Below are 14,472 nucleotides of genomic sequence, written 5' to 3'. Positions count from 1 at the left end.
GCTAATATAATTTTATTTGCTTAGCTCAAAATATACTCTTTCTGGGGAGCATGACTCTTGATAGCCAGAAAGTGAGTTATTTTTGTTTTCCTAATGCTTTTATGACACTCTTTTTTAAGAGTTTATTTAGTTAAGTTAGAGAATGAAATGGTTCATTCTGCTTAGATTGGACTTTTGATGATGCTACAGATATATAATTATTCCTTTCACAAAATTTCACCAAGAATCTTAGCACATGCCTTCTCTTATAAAGCTTTGCAGAAAGTTACATGATACTTCTTTTGTGTCCTTTGAGTCTAGCTTTTTTGATAAATTGTTTGCAAAAATGGCCCGGAATTCTTCCTCTTTCTATACGCATGCCCTTTTGTGATGTGACTTTGCAGCAGCTGCCCTCAAGAGGTGGTATCAGTTTCTCTACCACTTGAATCTGGGCTTGCTCTGCCAGTGGGACATTAGCACATGTGATGCAAGTAGAACCTTCAAAAATATAGCACACGGGACCCTCCCTGGCTGCTCTTGGTAACCCTGTTACTACTACTATGTGGATAAGCTCAGGCTTACTTGCTGGATGATGAGTAACATATGACCAGTTACTTTTTTTGCTGCTGGCAGTAGACAGGCAACCACAAGACATGCCAATGAGGCTATTGTCAGCTAACTGACACATGATTGGGTCTGAGCAACAACATGTGGACCAGAGATGAATGGTGTCAGCTGAGCCTAACCCAAATTGCTAATCCACAGAACTGTGAGCAAATAAATGTTTTAAGTGCTAAGTTTGGGACAGAAAAATCTAACTGATATAGCTCATATCCCTATTTGTTTATATTCTGTGAACCCCAAAGTGTATTTTCTTTTTGCTTCTCTTTTCTCCAAAACACACACTGTGGTAGAGACATAAGGCTTCTGATCATGAGTGCCAACGTACGGCAGGGGGGTAGTTTCCCCCCACACCACCAAACAATTCTCTGACACCAGCTGGGTGTCCTACAATTCAACTGAATTCTGTCACCACTACTTGGAGACAGCATCAAATTCCACAGATTAAGGGCTCAGTCCCACAGGACTGTCCTCCACCTCAGATGCCACTTGCAACTCCAGGTTGTTACTTGTACTTCTGACCAACTGGCTATAAACCAGAAGTTCTCATGACTTCATCCACGGGTTCAATAAATTTGTTCGAGTGGTTTGCAGAACTCAGGAAACCCATTCACTCACTAGATGACCAGATTATTACAAAGGATATTAAAGGATACAAATCAATAGCCAAATGAAGAGATACTTAGGGCGAGGTACCAAACAAAGGAGTTGCCTCCCGCGGAGTTTGGGCTCGGCATAGTGACATGTGGAATGTTCTGATTCACCAACCTGGAAGCTTTCTGAACTGCTTGCTTTTGAGTTTTCACGGAGGCTTCATGACATAGACGTGATTGATTAAATCATTGCCCATTGGTAGTTGATTCAATCTCCAGCTCCTTTCCTGTCCCCAGAAATTAGAGGGGGTGGGACAGAAAGTTCCACCCCTTTATCTAAGGTTGGTTCCCCTGGCAACCAGCCCCCATCTTTAGGTGCTTTGTAAAAGTCACCTTGTTAACATAAACCCAGTTGTGGTGAAAAGGGACTTGTTATGAACAACAAGACACCCATTTCACCTTTATGGCTCTGAAGTGATTTTAGGAAGAGGACAAGAGACCAAAGATACTCCCATTGCTCTTATAGCTCAGGAAATTCCAAGGCTTTTGGGAGCTGTGAGCCAGGAACCATGGACAAAGATCAAATACATCAGAGAAATGTATTTTGGTCATCTGAGTAATATAGATATATATTTCTTTCATCACAGTGTTGTAGACAGCTAGTCCCCCAACATCCACTTTTTTCTTTTTCTTTATTAATAGACCTCCCCACTTCCTCTACCTCCTCATATTTGAGTTTTATCTGGGCACACAGCTGTCCAGCTTAGACTAAATTTCCCAGCTTCTCTTGTGGCTAAGGTGTGGTCACGTGACGAAGTTTTGTCCAGTGGGCTGTGAGTGGGAGAAATGTGTGGTTAGAAAGCTGCTTGTTCTTCACTCTCTCTTCCTTCCTCTCATTTTCCCCTCCTCGTTTTCTCAGGCTGGCATATTGAGTCACCTTAGACCCAGAGATGGAAGCCACATGTTAAGGGTAGCAGAGATAACCCACCAGCTCAGGTCCCAGAATGACTTTGCAAATCAGATCTAGTTACCCATCCTGAACCACTTGCCTACCGCTGGTGTGTTACGTGAGAGAAAAATAAACTCCCATGTTAAGTATGCCACTATATTTTCAGGTCTCTTTATTATAGCAGCTTGACTTTTACCCTAACTCATGCTTAACATTGCAGACCCAAACACATAAACACACACTGCCTAATACAGTACTTAGAACTCAGGAGCTCAGTAAATGCTAGATTCATGCACTTATTCAATAACAGTGACTGAGCTCCTATTGTGTATTAGGCAGAAAGTTGCACAGGTAATTGCTTTTTTTTTTTTTTTCTGGTCGGGAGCTAACAAATGAGAAGGGAAAGATAGAAAAAAATTAACATAAAAGGGAAATTAAAGGTGACGAGAACTGTAACAGAGGACTCTGTCAGGGGTGGTATCCAGAGAAAATGAAAGGATTTGGACATCTCTTAAAAGTTTGCCGCAGTAGGATGAAACACAAATCATGAAACGAAGCATCCATTCAACACAACTGTACAATTTCTTTCACAGAGTTTGGAGCCTCCTCTCACTTGTTTCTGGGTCACTGACCTTGAGCTGGGGCGGGGGTAGGGGATGGCTACTGGCTTACTGTTTTCTCACTTCAGACTTCCAACACTAGCTTTTCAAAGGGTTTTGTGTGTCGGGTGTAGGGGTGGCAGTAGGGACGAAAGTTAGGTTTAGAGGATTACTGACAATCCTGTAATAACTTTTGAAATAGCTTTTCAGATCAATTCCCATTCATTTCCAACTTTACAGAGAAAAGGGGACCAGGGAAGGATCAACAGTTATGAGAAAAACTAAGGAAAACACTTCACTCACCACAACTGGAAATGGGAGATATCTCTTTATTCTCATATCCCATTTTCTATTCCCCAACATCTCCTGTGGTTTATTTGTGTTTTCCTCCTATCATCCACAATGATTTTTATTTTATATTGAGAATATCCTGGGAAGAAGATACTAAGCGAGAAATCACTGCAAAAGTTCCAGAAGAGAACATATATAATATCTTGGGTGTTAACTAAGAGATGCTAAGCATGAAGAAGAAATTGTGTCAAATTAGGTAGTCCTGTCTGTTTTGTCTAATTGCACAAAATCTCCTGTCATGCTCATTTGCAGTAGTGTTGTTTTTTATTTTGAGTTATAATGGCCTTGTTGTTTATGAATAACTTGCCCAAATGTGGCCTACATTTTAAAAATACCTTTCATTTTCAGGATGTAGGGTATATGCCTTAATACAAATCATTCATCCTCTGTAAGCCTCAGTTTCCTCATCTGTAAAATAACTAGATGATGTCTGAAATCTCCTTTGGGCCCCAAATTTCACACTTTGAATTCCCTTATAAACGTTGATTAAAGTCTGGTGACAACTGTAGCTACAATGACAATAGAATAATGAAGCATATTAACATTAGTGTTAATGCAGTAATCAGCTGTGTTTTGTTCCATATGGCAATTTATTTCAACAATTAAGCCAAACTCCATCTGTTTTGGCATACACAATTTTTCAGACGGGTTCCTGAACCACATCTCTGGAAATCATTTCATGTTTTTCAAATATTGCTACCATCAATAAATGACAACTGTGCAGAATCTTTCTGATTAAAAAAAAAAAATCACTGATGCCAAAGCCCATCTTATTTGACAAAGCGATTGTTTTGCTTATTTGACCTTACAGATGTGTTGCACGGTCTAATCAATAGACCCAGAAAAGGAAGATAGATCTCGGTGTCAGCATGGAGGGAACATGCATGGGGTGCTGGATTCTAGATCAGGTAAAGCAAACCTCAACACTGTCTGCAGTGGATTTCAATTTTTCTGACCTGAGGATCCTGTTGGGATAGGATGGGCCTCAGTCTGTGACAGAGACAAGACAAATGGTACATTCCACACATCTGGCAGGGGTGCCTTTCTTTGGCTTGGGTTGAGCTGCATTGACAGAATAGCAATAGGGAACATTTGTCTTTATCTTTATAACACTTGACAAGAGGCATGATTACTGCTGTAAGAGTATCAAAATAAAGAAAAAATGAGCTGTCCAAGAGCCCTGTTATTTATCACATTCAGAAACGCTAACCCAGACTAGCAGGATAGAAATTCCTTGTCAAATTGCCTCTAAAAATCATATTTTCCTCCCAAGATAGTATGTGAAACCCATGGATCTCACCTGTGTTCCCCATCCCCTGTTTTTGCAAGTTGGGGACAGTCCCCTCCTGGCCCAAGCTGTCCCTCCATAGCCTGGGAGTTGCCTCCATGTGGCTCATTGCATGTCCCAGCCTGACAATATGCACACCATTCCCTGCATGTACAGGAAAAACAGGGGGAAAAAAAAAAAACCCTGCTAGCTGGCAGCTTATTCACAAATATTGAATGTATACAGCAAAAATTCGATTTATTCGGCAGCAAGTGTTAGGATGTCTCCAGGCAAATTAGAGCCAGAGCTGACTTTGTTCAACCCCTTTATTTATTTTCCCGTTCCTTGTTTCCTAATTAGGCAGGCTTTCTTCTGCTTCACAAACACACTCTCTGCCTAAATCATTGCAGGTCTATTGAATCCTGAGCACAATGGGCTTATACATTCATATTAATACCTTGATAAGGAGGTATAATCCACCCTTTTGCATAAAGCCGCCAAATAACTTCAAGAATGATTCTAAATGCCTTTATGACACAGTATTTTCCTAGTCTGATTGTGGGGTCCTGCATGTGCTATTGCCAATGAATTTTCCAAAGAAGTTGTGAACAGTAGATGGGTCTAAGAAGTGTTTGCTTTGAAAGGCCACCTCCTTCAGTGTATGGCGCCGAAGTCTTTTTTTCTTTTTTCTTCGAAGTGTTCTCTTTCAGCAGGCAGTTGCTCACAATTCCTCATGAAGAGCAATTCAAGAAATCAATGGCCATGTCCTAAAGTTTGTTTGGAATTCAACATTTTATTTGGACTTAGCATTCTTTTGCAGGGTTTAGAGCAGTTCTCAACCTTGGCTGTCCATTAGAATCATATGAGGAGCTTTAAAAAAATGTTGATGCCCAAACCCCTTCCCAAACCAATTGAATTAGAGTATCAGAGGGTGGGACCAGGGCACTGGCATTTCTAAAAGGCTCTCCAGGCGATTCTAATGGGCAGCAAAGTTTAAAAGCCATTGGTTTGTAGGGTTTTTATCATTAGAATATATATAGAGAAATCTTGTTCAGTCATTCAGTAAGTATTTGAATGACTACTATCCATTAGGAAAAAGACTATGCACCTTTATGTCTTGGGGGTTCAAAGACATAAAGGAATTTCTATGTTCTCAAATTAGCTGGTAAGTTAATAGAGGCCATGAGGTTGTCATTCTTTCCACACATATTGATCCTATTATGTGTTACAAGCACTGGGGAGTCAGCCGAATCCAAGACAGACAAGGTCTCTGCTCTCATTGAGCTTGCATTCCAGTAAACACATTTTAAAAATAGGTACTGATGAGGGAATCCCCTGGTGGTCCAGTGGTTAGAATTTGGCACTTTCACTGCCAGGGCTGGGGTTCAATCCCTGGTCAGAGAACTAATATCCCATAAGCTTCACTGCATGGCCAAAAAAAAAAAGTACTGGTGAGCTCTATAAAGAAGTGAATACAGAGGTAATATGATAGAAAGTGGCTGGGACAGGGGGAGAGTTCTGGGATGCTTCTCTGAGCAGCAGGCCTGAATGATGTGAAAAAAACAGTCAAATGAAGATCGAGGGATTGAGTCCCGGGCAGAAGGAACACCAGTGCCAAAGTCTTGAGGTAGGAGCTAGCAACTGCATGGAGCAGAAAGAAGCCAAAGTCCTCAGAGGAGGTGAGAGTCAGAGATGAGGTTAGAGGTAGATAGGGGGTGTGAACATGCTGCACAAAGGTAACCTTACAGAGAGAAGAAAGCAGGCAAGAGTTAGAGGTGCAGATTAATGGTTCTGAGCATTAAGAGAGAAAGGACTATTGCTTTCATAGGGCCATTGGGTGTTCATAGAAAAGGTGGTTTTGAATTGTACCTTGAAGGAGATTGCCTGAGAAGCTGGAGGGGAAAAGCATTTAAAATAGAGGTATTTCTCTGTAAAGACATAGAAGGTTTGACAGTCTAGAGTATGAACAGAGAATGTCCAGCTTGACTGGAATGGATACATGAAGCAGTCATGGGAGCTTAGAAGTTGGGATAGTAAAGGACTTTGTATGTTGAGAGCTTGGACTTTATGCTAAAGACAGATGGAAACCCAAATATATTTTATGCTTGTTTCTTCATCCTTATATCTGGCCAATTCCTGCCTCGCTCCTTGTATCCCAGCAACTCCAAACTTCTCCTAAGCACCCCACATCCCATACATACATACTTACAGCACCATGCCAGTTGGGTCTTTGTGATTGTCATGCCCTCTGTTCAGAATATTTTTCCCATACCCTTGGGCTCCTCCTTGTCAGCTAGTCAATCTGCTGCTCAGTTGTTGAGTTAGCCACAGTTCCTTCAGGAAGGTGTCTCCGACCTTCCTTGTTGACTCCATAAAATGAGAGGCATATTTCCTTAAGGGCACTTGCCATGCTGGGTCACTCATTCTTGAGTGCTAGAAAGCAGCTCTTTATAGAGTGTTAGGTACTGTTCTGGGTGCTTGCGTTACACTCTAATTGATAGATGGGCAAGAAACACTGAACATAACAAATAAGCAAATTATATAGTTTGTTATAAGATAGTAAGTATGGTAGGAAAAAGTAGTTCAGGATATGGGTGTGGTGCAGGAGGGTAGATTAAAAGGTCAGTAGGTCTAATGGAGAAAGCAAAATCTGAGCAGAGATTTAGATTGAACAACTATTCCAGTTTGCGTGAGACGGAGTCGTTTCCTGGGATGCAGGATTTCTAGTACTGAAACTAGGAGAGTCCTGGGCAAACCAGGATGGTTGGTCCCTCTGGAACAGTTTGTTAATATTTGTCCTATCTGCTAGTTTTACACAGCTTGAGGATAGGTTCTATAGAGGCAGCGTAACGTAGCTTAGATTACAGGCTTTGGAGTCAGACTGGCTGGATTCAAACTATGGCTCAGCCATTTGTTAACATTGTGACCTTGGACTAATAAGATTTTTAACCTCCCTGAGATTTTGCTTCTTCATATATGAAATGGAAGTAGCTGGTACAGAATAAACAGTCAATAAGTGTTGCTGTTATTATTATTCATAGTGCCTAGCATGGTCCTGGGGGGCAGTTACTCCTCAATAGATGTTTATTGAAGGAACAGATGAATAAATGACAATCTACCATGTACCAGGCACTGGGCTAATCTCTGGACGTACAAAAATGAATAAGGCATGATTTCTGCCTTCAAGAAGATCACAATCCAGTAGGGGAGACAAACATGCAAACATCATATTTTGTCATACAACTGCGGTCTTTCTCCACTGTTGCAATCCTTCCATGATGCACTCTTGTTTTTTTTTTTGTAGGGCATATAACCTTCTAATACACTAAATAATATTCTTTTTTTTCCTACATAATACTCTTATGTGTCACAATTATTCCCACTGGACTGCAGCTTCTTAAAGGCAGGGACCTTGGTTTTGCTCATTGAGATGTCCCAAGTGCCTGGAAGAGTACCTGGCACCAAGAAGATGCTCAGTAATGTTTGGTGACTTAATGAATGGAAGTTCCGTTTCATGTGATAAGAGCTTTAAAGAGGTATGTACAAGGTGTGGATGATTCCTTCTTTTTGGACGGAGTCAGGGAAGATTCCACAGACAATGTGGTGTTTTATGTTGACCTTGAAGGATTTGTAGTGTTTCTTTAGGAGGAAAAGTAGGATGGTATTTCAGGCTCAGAGGCTAGCAGGAAGGCCTGCTAGAGCCAGGAGAGCCAGGAGAATGCAGGGTCATGGAAGGCAGAGAGAGGGATTAAGGGAGTGACTTTAAGAGAACCTGAAGCAGTTGAACACAGGGGAGGTTTAGGAGACGTTTCAGCCTGCTGGTGGAAAATGGATCAAAGGATGAAGCAGTGTGTGGAGTGACAGTGTGGAGACCAGTGTGTAGTTACTCAAGAATATGGCTGAATATGAGCTGGTAACTTGAGAGAGGACGATCTTAATTTTTAGTGAAGTAAGATCACTTGAGCATGTTAGTAGGCTAAGAGGAAATAGCCAACAGAAGAGGCAACAGAATAGACATAGAAGAGGGCACAATTGATGTAGTGAAGTTCTAGAAGGGATAAGAAGGGATGAAATTGAAAGGACAGAGAGAGAGAGAGAGTTTGCTCTTTCGTTTTCAGAAACTAGAGGTAGGGAGGAGAGGATGGGCATTTTACCACTTTTGTGGAACCCAATAATGATTCATCATGGAAGATGGTATTGTTATAGAAACTGAGTCATTGGCAACTAAATTGGATTCTATTACCTCACTTTATGTTGGATGACAGTTAAGAAATGTGGCAACTTTCTTCAGGGGAAGTGTTTAGAAAAAAATAATTTTTTTAATTGTTAGAAAACACAGAGCATTGTATTGGAATTTTCTGACTAACTCAGAATTTACAAAACACCATTTATGTTTCCAACCATTGTTAAAAATGATTGCAGTTTTTTCTTTCATGAGAATGATAAATTGAAAGAACATTTTGTTTTTAAAATTTTGAAGTGATACAGAAGCTTCTCCAAATTTTAATTCGAATTATCCCGAGTTGCACAGGTAGATACAGATGGTGTAAGGAATTGGGATTAATGGGTATGGAATTTAGGATGTCCATGGAGAGAGCCTTTTTTTCCAAAAAAAACTCCCCAATTCCAGTTGTAGCAAAACTATTTGTGAATCGAGGATTTCAGTTATTTAGCTTTTACTTATTTTTGACTTTTGTATTACATGCGAAAATTAACTTCTAGAAATTAGGAAATGGAAGATTATAATAATGAGTAACCGGGTTTTGCAATTTAAATTTTTGCTTATAAATTTTGTATTGGGTGGGTAATCTTTATATTCTGCCATCAGCCAAAGAAGTGGGTTGTCTCTGAATATAACTATTATATTATCAGACATAATAGTCTTTTCCTCAAGGGCAATTTCTCAAACAAATGATTTCAAAATCAATAAACACCCTGTAGCCTCCTGTTTCAGAATTTACTTATTCATGAGATGCTTATCTCTCTGTAAATTCCCAGGAAGAATTCTTATTGCTTAATCTCACCATATTGGATTGAATGTTTATCAGTTTAAAATTAGTTCTTATTAAATTTTCTTGGCAACTTTGTAATCGTCTCAGGGGTTTCTCCCCTAGAGAGTTATACTTACTTTTAAATCTTACATGAGTAGAAACTCATTTTAACATCCTAAAAATCATTAAACATTGGCCTGCCCATTTATAATGGGTTGCGTTTCAATATAAGTTGGGGCAAAGGCCATATGCCTGCAAACAGTGCTTTTTAAAGAGACTATTTTGTATGGCTGCATGTTTTCATTATTAGACACTGACAGTCTCCATCACTGACAGGCAGTGACAAATTGAAAGCTGAAGCCGGGTAGAGGCTGGTGTAGGTATCTTCTCATTTGTCACCTTGAAGGCCGTTTCTGCTGTCCTTTTGTTTGGTCACAGTATCATTAGTAGCTTCTTTCCAAATCTAGGGATGTGATTGGATGTCTGTGGAATTATATTACCACATACATGGCCAGGTAACTAAAGAGGAATGGATGGTCTGCTCTGACCGCCTGGTTGTGAGAGAGGATGCCTGTTCAAGATGGCGAGCACCTCAGAAATAATGCTCTGCTGTGGGCTCATTTGAATAATCTCTCCACTCATTAAACACAGCTGCAAGGCAAGAGGCAGCAGAGTTCAAAAGGCAAGCCAAGGGAATATATTAGTAATAGAATTATAGTTTAAGCCTTAAGGCATGTTTCCGCAATATTTTTGTACTCCATTAATTACAGCTAGAACACTTTTGTCACTTACTAAAAAAAAAGTTAGAGGAATATTTTGACTAAGAAACCTAAGTAAAATGTATATGTTTTATAAAAGTGTTAGATAGGCTGCAATTAAATTTTAAGACAAACTCTGGAAGTTATCCAACAAGTCATTTCCTTATTGTATAATATAAATCCCTGGTGAGCTGGGATTAGAAACCGTCGGTACAATTTAGCTTCCAGAGTCACTTTACCCTCCACATCGTACACGGGTGTCTTCATACAGCCTTCTGTGTGAGGATAGCTCTGTGTGTGTGTGTGTGTGTGTGTGTGCGCGCGCGCGCGCACGCGCGCGTGTGTGCCTGCACCTGTTGGGTGATTTCTGGTCTAAATCCCAGAATGCCTCTTACTCATATCCACTCAGAACATCACATTTATTATAGGGCTAGAAAATATTTAATGGAAGAGAGAAAATAGTGGAAATAAAAGGTGGAAACAAAAAGCAAAAGTTTCCTTTGGAAGGCTTCACTGGCAGTTTTTCTCCTGTTTTTGAAGTTCAGCGTCACTTTGGGCTCTTCTAGAGTTGCAAGCTCTCAGATCTTGTTTTTGCTCTTGATATATACCCACCCCTAATCTCATCCACCACACCATCTTGCCTGGATGACTCACCAACATGACTTTTTAAGATATTAGGAATTTGATGTATTTAAATTCTGAATGGTTTAACTCTGAATCCAAGTCTGTATCTTCCCTAGGGTCGGGAATTGAATCGAGTTTTATTACCCCAGGGAAGCATGTCCTCTTCCAATACAAAAGCAAATGGCTTTCACATTGTCACAGAGTTTCTATAAGGATTTTAAGGATATATTGAATTCCAAGGGTGGACAACTCCATTCTTTCTCCTCTCCTCACACACCTGCGTCAGTTGACAAAAACTGAGGGTAGATGTAGCACAATCAGAGGATGTAGAGAGATTTTAGTTCTCCGTTTTCTCTCTCATTTCCTTATTAAGCTCTTCCTAAGGCATGATGCAAAGTGGTGAGCCAAAGAGGTTTTTTGTTTTGTTTTTCTAGGCATCTTATTCATCTAGCATTGTTTGAATAAACAGTTCTTCGCAAGTGAATTTTCCTGATAACTGAATATAGCAAAGTTTGAAGAAGAGTAAACTGATAATTTGTCATTTGCTTTCAGATTGGATCTCTGCCTCTATCTATGTGACTTTGTATGTGTTCAATGATAGGTAAGCAGTGAGTGTGGTAGGCTGAAAAATGGGCCCTCTACATCCTAACCCCTAGAGCCTGTGACTGTTATCTTACTGGGCTCAAAAAAGGGTCTTTATGCATGTGATTAAGTTAAGAATCTTGAGATGGGGAGATATCCTGGATTTTCCAGTTAGGCCCTAAATGCAATCACATGTATCCTTACATGAGGAAGGCAGTGGAAAACTTGACACACACAGAGGAGAAGCTGGTGTGGAGGTGGAGCAGAAGGATTTCAAGATACTGGCCTTGAAGATTGGAGTGATGTGGCTGCAAGCCAAAGAATGCCAGCAGCCACCAGAAACTGGAAGAGGCAAGGAATGAATTTTTCCCTAGAGTCTCTGGAGGGAGTGTGATCCTGATGACACCTTGATTTTGGCCCAGTGATACTGATGTAGGGCTTTTGGCCTTCAGAACTGTGAGATAATAAATTTCTGTTATTTTAAGCCAATAAGAATGTGGTAATTTTTTATAGCAGCGATAGGAAACAAATAGAGTAAGGAACTCACAGAACATCCAAACATGGGGCCTACCAGCCAGGCTAATGAACCTCCACAGTGTCTAAAAGTTCCATTTTTGCAAATTATCTTCTAGGCTAGTTGGAATAGTCCAGCTGCCTGTTTCAAATTCAGCATTCATAAGCACAAAATATTTAGCAGAAGGAAAATAAGCCTACTGATTTTTTTTTTTTTTTTTTTTACGGTACGCGGGCCTCTCATTGCTGTGGCCTCTGCCGTTGCGGAGCACAGGCTCCGGACGCGCAGGCTCAGCGGCCGTGGCTCATGGGCCCAGCCGCTCCGCGGCATGAGGGATCTTCCCGGACCAGGGCACGAACCCGTGTCCCCTGCATCGGCAGGCGGACTCTCAACCACTGCGCCACCAGGGAAGGCCAGCCTACTGATTTAAAGGCAATAGACCGAAAGGAAAATATAGACTTGGCACCCATTAGCTCATTCCTTCCTCTTATTTTTGGCCTAAAGGTACAAGTTCTTACAACCTGGATGCTCTTTATCAGAAAGGACGTAGATGGCATTAAATATGATACAAATAACGCTACTTGGCTGAAGATCCGGCTACTGCTATGTTCCCATCTTTAGTTGCTTGCCATGTTCTTGCAGAAGTCATGAGTTGTTAACTTTGGTCTCAGAGTATCAGGTAGTCTAGCAAGATCCACACCACAGCATTCCCACCCCTAAATGAGGCTCTGATCTCTCACTGATCCCCAGGGAATAAAAGCAGCCCTAGTTTTTAAACGTCCTTTTCATCAAGACTGTTAAGTCAGAAGGGCAGAGATGATCTTTCTCATTGGTCAGTTTTCTCCTAAGACATCTTACTGTTGGCTCCACTAGCTCCATTTCACTTAGGGAGTTAAGCTGCATAAAGAGAATACATCAAAACATCTCTTTGGCTAGACTGATGAAGCTAGAATAATATGTATCTTCTAAGCAAAAAGAATCTGAACCATTGGACTGTTAACATATCTGTGTGGCTTTACTTCTCCTTGGAGAGTAAGAAAGTTGGATCTTTCGCTGGACAACCTCGATAGCAGAGGCAATGCCTATTTTACATTTTATTCTTCAAGTTTGGAAATCATGAACAGAACTTTAAGAACTATTCCATGTATCTCTAAACATAACTACTACCTAGACAGCAAGACCTCACTAGTTTAGAATAATGATGTGAGGGTGGAGGAGGCCATCAGCAGCTGATAATATGGTTGTGGGAAGTTTTTAAAGAAGAGCACTTTGGTGTCAACTGGAATACATACTAGACAGAAAGATATAAATGTACGCTAGTCAGTGGAGTAAAGCAAGTCGAATTTAAAAATTCTTTCACAGTGGATCAAAAAGATAAAAGTCATTTAATATGCAAAAATGTATTATGTCTCTTCAGTGGTCTAATCTAACACATCTGGAAGCAAGTGCATGAAGAAATCTTTCATTTCAAGAGCTTTTGGTTCTATATAACTACTGATTTTTTTTTTTTTTTTTTTTTGCATTACGTGGGCCTCTCACTGTTGTGGCCTCTTCCATTGCGGAGCACAGGCTCCGGACGCGCAGGCTCAGCGGCCATGGCTCACGGGCCCAGCCGCTCCGCGGCATGTGGGATCCTCCCTGGCCGGGGCACGAACCCGCGTCCCCTGCATCGGCAGGTGGACTCTCAACCACTGCGCCACCAGGGAAGCCCTAACTACTGATTTTAAACTAGGTTCCCTCACCAGTGAAACCCCCAAAAGGTTTTCCAGGAATGTATTATTTTGACCTTCCATAATAGATAAAATGGGCAGACACCACATTTGAGGATCAAAATATCTGTCCTTTCATTTAGAACTGAGCTTATCATAAGTATCATTTTCACATACTGCCTGTTTATTCACTTCCTTTCCAACTTCAGCTCAATGCAATTTTTCTTCTCGATTCCATCAGAATTGTTCTTGGAAAGAAAAGCAGTAATGTAGTTACTAAACCCACTGGACTATTTTAGTCCTTATTTTATTAACTTGGAAGAAGAGTGTGATCTGGTCTCTGCAGTGAGCCCAGTAACACAGCTTGCCATCTGCCCTAAGAAGAATTCTGCTGGACTGGAACAATTATGGCCTGAAGCCTCCATCACCCTGATCATTGAGCCAAGCCTGATAAAACTCCCTGTTCTCCTTTCAGGACCTCTTCTGGGCAGGGCCAGTACTTTGGATAAGAGTAAGACAGAGCAATGTAAGCTCTGATCCCAGGGTAACCCATCTAAGTTCTGATCCAAGTCAATTTCCTGGGGCACCAGGGGAAGTCCATGGTTCCTTCGGGCCAATTGCTAGAAACATGAAATAACTATATTATTTCATAGAGTCTAGGGCACTTTTTATTTATTTCTTTATTTTTTTTCTCACATTTTAACATCTTTTACAGTCCATAACATTTCAAATCACTGTTAGCCTGGATTGACAGTGACTTCTTACCTGAAAAATTTGAATTTCCGGGGGGTGGGGGGAGATCTTCAAGATGGAGGGGAGTAAGACGTGGAGATCACCTTCCTCCCCACAAATACATCAGAAATACATCTACATGTGGAACAATCCCTACAGAACACCTACCGAACGCTGGCAGAAGACCTCAGACCTCCCAAAAG

General features: G+C 40.9%; 1 long non-coding RNA gene across 3 annotated transcripts in view; it reads left to right on the top strand.

Moving 5' to 3' along the window:
• LOC309829296 overlaps nucleotides 1–11,711 on the top strand; it is a 436,099-nt gene extending 424,388 nt beyond the window's left edge. For all 3 annotated transcript variants that reach the window (XR_014297394.1, XR_014297395.1, XR_014297396.1), the window contains 2 exons: nucleotides 3,904–4,000; nucleotides 11,285–11,711. This is a non-coding gene — a long non-coding RNA (uncharacterized lncRNA). The remainder of the gene's footprint in view (nucleotides 1–3,903; nucleotides 4,001–11,284) is intronic.
• The last annotated feature ends 2,761 nt before the right edge of the window (nucleotides 11,712–14,472 follow it).

This window comes from Grampus griseus (genome assembly GCF_964374135.1).
Source record: "Grampus griseus genome assembly, chromosome: 11".
Lineage (NCBI taxonomy): Eukaryota > Metazoa > Chordata > Mammalia > Artiodactyla > Delphinidae > Grampus > Grampus griseus.
Note: the sequence above shows the minus strand (reverse complement) of the source record. Positions and strands in the feature narration are given on the sequence as shown.